This window comes from Boleophthalmus pectinirostris, unplaced genomic scaffold (assembly GCF_026225935.1).
Source record: "Boleophthalmus pectinirostris isolate CB_2022bp ecotype Guang Dong unplaced genomic scaffold, ASM2622593v1 HiC_scaffold_17, whole genome shotgun sequence".
In the NCBI taxonomy this organism is placed as follows: domain Eukaryota; kingdom Metazoa; phylum Chordata; class Actinopteri; order Gobiiformes; family Gobiidae; genus Boleophthalmus; species Boleophthalmus pectinirostris.
This window is the reverse complement of record NW_026571115.1, coordinates 11,392,884-11,401,454: the sequence shown is the minus strand read 5'-3', so window position 1 is coordinate 11,401,454 and position 8,571 is coordinate 11,392,884.

Here is an 8,571-nt window from a genome sequence, read left to right as displayed (position 1 = left end):
ATGTGATGGGATTTGGGTGGCCTTCAGTGCTGACCTTGTACAGCCTTATACTTTATTCAGTGTAACTATTTTTTACACTAGGATAGACGTCTTTTTTCTGTCTCTGTAATGTTTAATGGACTTTTAATTTTATTTGATTGTAAGATGCCCGATGTGCAATCCAATAAGACACAGAGAAGTCTAAATATATGAACACAGGACTATCCCCAGAAGAAACCAGCTCCAACACTGGTTCTCACTCCACAGTTTGAGAAGCTCTGACTTATATAACACTAAAGTTGGTACCAGCCTGACTCTGCTCGTTGCAAAGTCGTGACACATGTACAAATCATTCTCTGTCCACGTTCACTCGTCGCCGGTGGAGACGGTGAAGGTTGTGTCAGCGTTTAGCCAATGTCATGAAAGCCATCACATGTTCTCTCCGAACAGAGGTGAGGTTCAAAGCTCTTAGTACCACTTTATTTGCATTGAGTAATATAGTTTAAGGTAGTGGTTCTCAAAATGTGGTGTGTGGGCTACTTCAGGTCACACTTTGATATGAGTTTATTATAAACTGAAGTCAATTTGTGGTTAAAGGAACTGTACATTTTGGTTGTAATGACAGTTATCCATTCAAAAAAGAGAATGAGCCTCACATGAGTCTTTCTTGTGAGTTGCTAGTTTCAAAAAGCTGAAATTCAGTTGCTTTGAACCTAAACATTCTCTCTCTGATCTGAATGCTAGTGCAGCCTCTGCAGCTCACATAAGGCCGGGCCTATTCATATACTGAGATAAAAAAAAATTGAAAACAGTAATAGCACACACTGAAAAAAATAACTTGTAAGAGTGACTAAAAACAATCCTCATAACAATTTGGACTAGCACTTTTTCAGTAAATTTTACTTATCACCATGATGAACAGTCATGAATTTACTGAGAAATTGTTATTCTTTTTTTTTTAAGTTAGAAGTCATATTTATATAAATAAATAAAGTAAAATATATAAAATATTGTCATAATTACTTGCATTGCTGTGATGAAATAAGTAAATATTACATGTCTATTATTTACTGATGTATAATAAATGGTAGATGGTCACATTTTTATACAGCGCTTTTCCACCTTCAAGGCTCAAAGTGCTTTACATCAAGGAACCACTCACCCGTTCACACTCACACACCAGTACACAGACACTGGGGGCGAAGTGGGTTGAGTGTCTTGCCCAAGAACACAATGACAGCATTCATCTGTGGGGGCTAGAATCACACTGTCAACCTGTGGGTCAGTGGATCTGACCGCTTCACCAATTATGTTTTTTGTCAAGAGCAGGATTCAAACCTCCAACCTTCAGATCAGTGGACTAATGCTCTTACCAACTGAGCTACTGCTGCCCCAGCCCCAAATACGTAGATTTTCTTTATCGAGGACTTAAGTAGTAGTGGTATTTTTGGGTTTGTGTAAAAGCTTTAAAACATATTGGTGATTATAGAGTAGAACTTACTCATTAAACACAATACTTTGACTACATGAGTAAAATAAAAGTAGAAGTACATTTTGCCCATTGCTATTAAATAAGTTGTAGTTCTCACAGAATTATGCTATTTCAGTGTAAAAATGACCAGAGTTGATTTCATATATTTTACTACCCCGAGAAGTTTTTTTTTTTTTTCAGTGCAGGCTGTATGGGCTGACAAATTCACTTTTCTCTTTTGAGTATGAGTGAATATGAATCTGAGTCTAGAACAAAATGTATTTTCTCTGATGTAACATTTATTGTACTTTTATGACAAGAGTGTAAACAGTGTCCACCTTAGCTTCATTATTTCTAATTCCATCATTAGTAGAAAAAGAAAAGAAAACTAGAAAAATATCAAAATAATAACTAACTAAATATGGGCAGCAATCATTTTCTTGATTAGTTGTCTATTTCAAGAATTATTTCTGTTATATTTTATTGTATATTTTTTGTTGTATGTATTGTATTTTGAACCAAATAAAGGTTCAAATATGGTGACTGCAGGCTTCTGGAAAGAGAATATCTACAAATAAAGTGCATTACGATAAAATCTGAAATTGTTTATTCTATTTTGACATTTTGATTGTGGCATATGTTTTAGAGTCATAGTCCAGATAACAATTACTATGATCAAAATACGATAACGATTATTTTAATATTCAACAAGTTATGATTATTATAGTAAATCATTGAAGAGCTGTAATGTAAACCTCCATTGATCTGATACCACCGTTAGCATCAATATTTCTCCCCATCGCTGTATTTCTTTGACGGAAACACCTTTATTTATGTATGCTCTCCCTTCCCTGACTTTCACACAGTCCAGTACAGCTGTAACATCACACAGCGAGGAGGAAGCTGAGAGGCTGCTTCAGAAGGTGATTGATGGAGTGGTTCGGTGCAAGATGGAGCTGCAGAGTCAAAGGTTAAGGCCATATTTTGCAGGAAGCGAAAGTGCCTCAGTTGACCACATAGACTCACACACGCACACACGCGCACACACATATGTAATACAGTGTCAGCGTGTCTCTATATTTAGCAGTGGGAGCACAGATTGTCATGAGGGCCGGGGGGCTGTGTTCAGACCAGAGCCAGAATCAGAGCCACGCCATGTCTCAGAGCCCCGGGACAAACACAAGGAACACTCATTCACTTCACACATGCAGCTCCTCCTTTACAGGCTGCAAACATACATGCACATCACATGTTACGGTATTTTAAAGACAGTTTCAGTAGTTTTAGTCATGCACTAAACAGTAAAATGTTGCAATTGCATAATTTTTCTGACAAGCATTGTGATTCGATTTGCAAGTCATGTTTTAAAGGTCCTATATTACGCAAAATTGACTCTTGTGAGCTTTAAGTCATAATATAATGTTGTTTCCTCATCAAAAAACATACCTGGAGTTATGTTTTGTTTCATTCACACAATGTTTGAGTAATCCTTTATTAGTCTGTATACATCTCCAAAGCTCAAAATGATCTGTTCTACCTTGTGATGTCATGAAGCAGTAGTTTTCAGCATTTCCAGGGCTGAAATTATCCAAATGATTCTAGTGAAGATGTATGAAGTTTAAAACATCACAAGGGGGAACAGAGTGTTTTCAGTTTGAGAGAAGAACTCAGTTTAAATATGCTGAATTTGTGTATTAAACTTCTGTGAATGAAACAAAACACAACTCCCGGTCTGTTATTGACGAGGAAACACGATAGTAGATCATAAAATAACCTAATATTGGCCGTTTTAATAACAGGATTTTGATCAAAGTTCACATTTTAAACATGTCCAGAAGAATTGACAAAAAGGCTGAAATCTGAAATGACAAAAATAATACAAGAAACACATTTCAGAACATGTTTGTACAGATCTAAACATTTTTTTGCAGAATAGTTTGTCTTTTGTAGTGTAAATTATGTTGCTTAAAAATTGTAGTCTTTGCAATTTGCCAGTTGTGTCTATTCAAATTGTGATTTCGATTGAATTGTGATTCATTTTGCTGCCCAAATGTTGTGTGCTCAGAATGATGTTGTACATGGACAGCAGTTGCTTAGTGGCTATAATGCATGTCCGCCAACCTGAAGGTCAGTGCTTTGAACCCAGCTCAGAGCAGGGTATACTGTTGTTGTCTCCCTGGGCAAGACACTTCACTTACCTTGTGCAAGGGCTTGAATGTAATGTGTGAGTGAGGTTGGACGTGCTCTGGGATGGCCTTCTGTCAGTCTTCCCCAGGGCAGCTGTGAAAACTGTGTCGCACTTTGAAAGGCTCCGTCAAACCTGTAAGTGCAACATATAAGTATAAAGCATTATTATTATTGTTAACATAATTTTGATTTGAGTCAGGAGAATTTCACACATGTTCTTATCACTGTGTTAGAGGCCAATAAACACGTGTATAATCTATTTTCACTCCATTCATGCTTTTTTTTTATGTAGTCATATATTTCTCTTCTTCTTCTTTGTCTTGTCGTGAATATTGATTTTGTATCTACTGCTTAAATGTTTTTTCCGCTTATGTTTTTGTCAATTGCGGATAAAACTATACATAAAAATAAATAGATAAATAAATAAAAAAGAACTGAGTTAAATATTTTTGCTGTATAGCTCTTAGTTTTATTCATGTTTACAAAAGAAAGTCACACAAACATTAAATTTTGCTGTTCATAATCTGGAAGGTCTGGAAACATATAGGACTTTCACTTAATTTAACTATAAAATAAATTCACTACTTCGCATTGTTGGACCCTGCATCAAGTCCATGGGTAAAACCTTAATGGTCCCAGTGTCTTCTCAGATCATTGTCCACACGCTCGTCTTCATCTCGGTCTGAAAAAGGCTGCTCTTTCTCACCTCCGTACACCCACGCCCGCTCGGACAAATAAACCCAGTCTTACAGGACAGAGTTGACATTAAGTCCAAATGTCAAAGTGGTTGAAGCCCTGACTCCCCCTGACTGCTCCTGTCGGCTGCTCCTGTCGGCCCCTGTCTTCTGCTCCTCCGGGACACTTCAGACCAGTGGAATTGTGGGAGAGGGTCTCACACTGAAGAGGGCACGTGACCATTACAAAAGACCAAAGACAAATGAATAATGAGTTGCTCAACAAAAATGGTTCCTGTGGTGGTTTTTCTCATGTCTCATCAGCGAGACTGGGACTTTGAACTTAGTAAAATTAGTATTTCGAATAATTCAGAATGTGTTTCCTCAATGTGCTGTTTGGGTATAAGTGAAATAAACCTACTGATACTTTGCACTGATGTCAAGTTGTCAAGTTAGACTTTACTCTGAGCTCTTTTTTAACACAATCTCACCACAAAGAGCTGACTCGGTTAGAACAGGTGAGCTGATGTCTCTCACACATAAAATTACTGGCACAAGCTGGCTGGCAGTTTCTCAGTTAGTCACCCTCACCCGAACAGGACCATGACGGCTTGTATTGATCACCACCTCTTGAAAAACTTGTTCAAATCCATTTTCTATTTTTTTCTTGAGTTTTCAGGCTGTATTAAAACATTTTTGGCAGTTTTGCTAATTGGTGCATTATGTCAGCATTGTAACTGTTGAACATTCTGTCAGTAGAAATACACACACAGCACCCCCAGCGTGATGTCACTGCAAAGTATGAATACGAGTTTGTTCACTGCATTTGACCCAACTTCCAACCAGTGTCGCTGAGTTCACATCAGTAGTTCAGGGTTCCCACTCTTTTTCACTGAGAACATTTAAAAACTTTTCTATGACTTTACAGCACCTCCATGTGTAGAATTTAGCAGCTTTTAGTGGTAAATATGAAATTTTAACCCTTTCCACTCACCTTATGGTTTGGTATTATAGTTTTTTAACATTCAAAATACTGTCAGTGCATTTATTGTCGTCTCTTTTAAACAATAGGCATATACGTTCAGAAATAATCATAATTGTCTAATGATAACTTAACAGAACGTTGTAGTTGTGAGAAAGAGATACTAAAATTCCATAACTTTTCCAAAACTTTTCCAAAACTTTCATTGAATTGACAAAATTCCATGACGTTTCCAAGCCAGGAAAATTATATTTTCAATTTCCATGACTCTTCTAGGATTTCCATGACTGTGGGAACCCTGGTAGTTTGGGCACATGCATTTGGATCCATCTCACGATCTTGCTCAAGAATAGGCAATAAGGTTGAACAGTTGAAACCCAAACCAGGGGCCAAAATAGGGGGCGCTGTGGCCGAGCTACATGGATAAACTAAACTGAACCTGTGCTCCTGTCAGGTTGCACGAGAGGCAATAGGTCAAACAAAGTAAACCTTACCTCAACTCAGACACGGGCCGAACACACAAACATCATTGTTCAAAACACTGGTCTTGCTGTGAAAGAAAAGAGCTAATTACATTACTTTTCCAATTCAAATGGATACTGCTCCCCAGAATACAGAAGTTGAGTGATTTATGCATGGCTTTTAGAATGATGAAAAAATAGGACTGTTTCCATAGCCATTGACAATTCAAAATATTCTATCTTTTGATAGGGGCAAAAGTTGTCACAGTGTTGTATTAACAGGAAGTTGAAAACCATGAATAATCCTTTTATTTACAGATTATGTTCAGATTGGCATTTCTTATCCACTAAAATAGAACATTACATCTTCTCCACTACAAGACACTATATAAATTAACTTGGTAACTTTGTTTATAATTTTACTCTCAACTTCTGTAACTCTTGAGGGAAAGACTTCAAAAACATCAAAGTTCAGTATTGATTTTTACGTAATATGATATAGTGGCAATGTTTGTATAAGGCATATTTTATAGAGGCCCATTTGTCTCGTGTTGACGTCTGCTGTTAATCATCGTGTACAGCCAGAAATAAACCATCGGAGGCAACTACAATATTGAGCTATAAATAAAATTAGTTTGACCTTTGCCCTTTGGCCCATAAAACAGCACTCATAGAAACAAGGTGCATAATAAAAAATACAGTCTTGGAAATGACTTTTGACCAGTACTGTATTTTAGATGGAATTACAACTCTATTTCCAGCTTTCTTCAGTTGAAACTACAAAATTTATCAAAATCAATTGGTCCTGTTTTAACCAGTTAGGCCACGTTTTGTTGATAGTTTGTTGTAATGTGGCGGGCAAAGGAGTATGGGAGTAGTATTTGTCTTTAAGTCTTCAGTAATAATGTGGGCAAAGGAAGTACTGGATGTAGAAGTTTTAGTACAAATCTCACTTTTTTTTAATTGCAGGTGTTTTTACATTTTATATTACATTTGTACAGATAATATTGACACAAATTAAGGTGTAAATAGTTTTGGGGATCATCCTAATTACAATATTATGGTGAGCTACAAGAAATATGAAATTATGAAAATTGTTTTTTCATATCTGCTTGTTTTCCTACTTTCCTACTTGTTTGAGTTTAATGCCATACTGTGGAACATTCCAAAAACAACAATAGAATATATATAAACATGCTGATGGCAGGCCCTCCACCAGAAAAGTTACATAACGCACTTTTAAGAGGAGTAATCATTTTTAACGCCTACTTCGCATCTGTCCTAGTCAACCTGTGTACATTAAAGCCTAAAAACAGCCAAAAGGTTTTATTTTTAGCTTATTTCCAACGCATCGTCTTTCTGTGACCTTTAACCTGCCCCTTCACACTGCTCCTTCACTCTGCTTTTATTTGCTTTAACCATGTGACCTCATCTGGATGTGCACCTGCCTCCTCCCGTTCGCCAGTGTGTCCATCACTCACCGCCCACACAGAGCAAGAACAGGCACGCCAATCACCCACAACACGGGAACTTTAAGGCAGTTCATCTCTGCGTGGTTCAGCGATGTGTTAATACTTTAATAAATACTTCTGGACAACGAGGCATTTGCTTTTCATGTTTTATAATTCAAAATAATGTGTATGTATAAAACGTTCTGTTGCATTTAATGACGACTGTGAGTAGGAGTGTGCAAAAATATAAAAAATTTATTGTGTAATATGATGATACAGTATCGATATAATGGGCTGCTATATCGATATATCGTCAAGAGTATTTTTTGTGTTAGAGCTACAGTTTTGTTGCTTGTTCAGAGGAAGGAAACTCTTTTATGCAACATTTAACATTTTCAGTTTTGAGGATTAAAATGTTTGTTTCATATTAACTTCGCACAAGAAGTGGTTTAACAAAGACTTTTAGTATCAGAGCTATGATTTAGCCGTACCAAATCGAAAGTGCACTGTATCGAGATATGTATTGAGGTTAGGGGTGTCAAATTATCGCGTTAATTGCGATTAATTAATTACAGTCATATTTAGCGAGTTATGTTTTTTAATCGCATTAATCTAATTTTTAATCTCTAACTTTAGTGTTTCTGTATGTGAGTTTCTTTATTATAAAACCTGTTTTTATGTGTTGTTGGGACAACAACACACACACACACATACAAAAAAAACACATTTATACATTTTTTTATTTTGGTAATTCCACTCATTGCCGGAAACCCCCACAAAACGCGCGCAGTAAGAGCGATGTAAACGTCATGTTAACGTTGGCGGCGTCAGTCGCACAATGGACGAGGTCGAAGAGCCAGTAGAACAGAGGCAGCAGTGCACAGGTAAAAACACATTCGTGTCTTGGAAATTATTCTCCCGACGTGAAATATAAAAGAAAATAACAAATATAATATCGCCTGAAAACAACCTGCATAGACTCATGATGTCTGCACTACTGTCCTATAGTGACCTGCCACATGAGGGGACACACACACACACAAACACACACAAACACACACAAACACAAACACACACACAAACACACACCTTCATCATCGTCATTAACCTGAGAACGCGCGGACCACGTTTCCTTCCGTAGACACTGCGCAGACACCGACGTGCTCCCGTGAGCCGCGTGTGGATCGTGTTTTCTTGCATATGCTGCATAAACCGCGCTTCCTCCTGTGCGCCTCTAAACCAGAACTAACACCAAGACTAAAACTGGGACTAACCCAGTCCAGGACTAAACCAGGACTAAACCAGAACTAAAACCAGAAATAAAACCAGGTCTAAACCAGGACTAAACCAGGACTAAACCAGAACT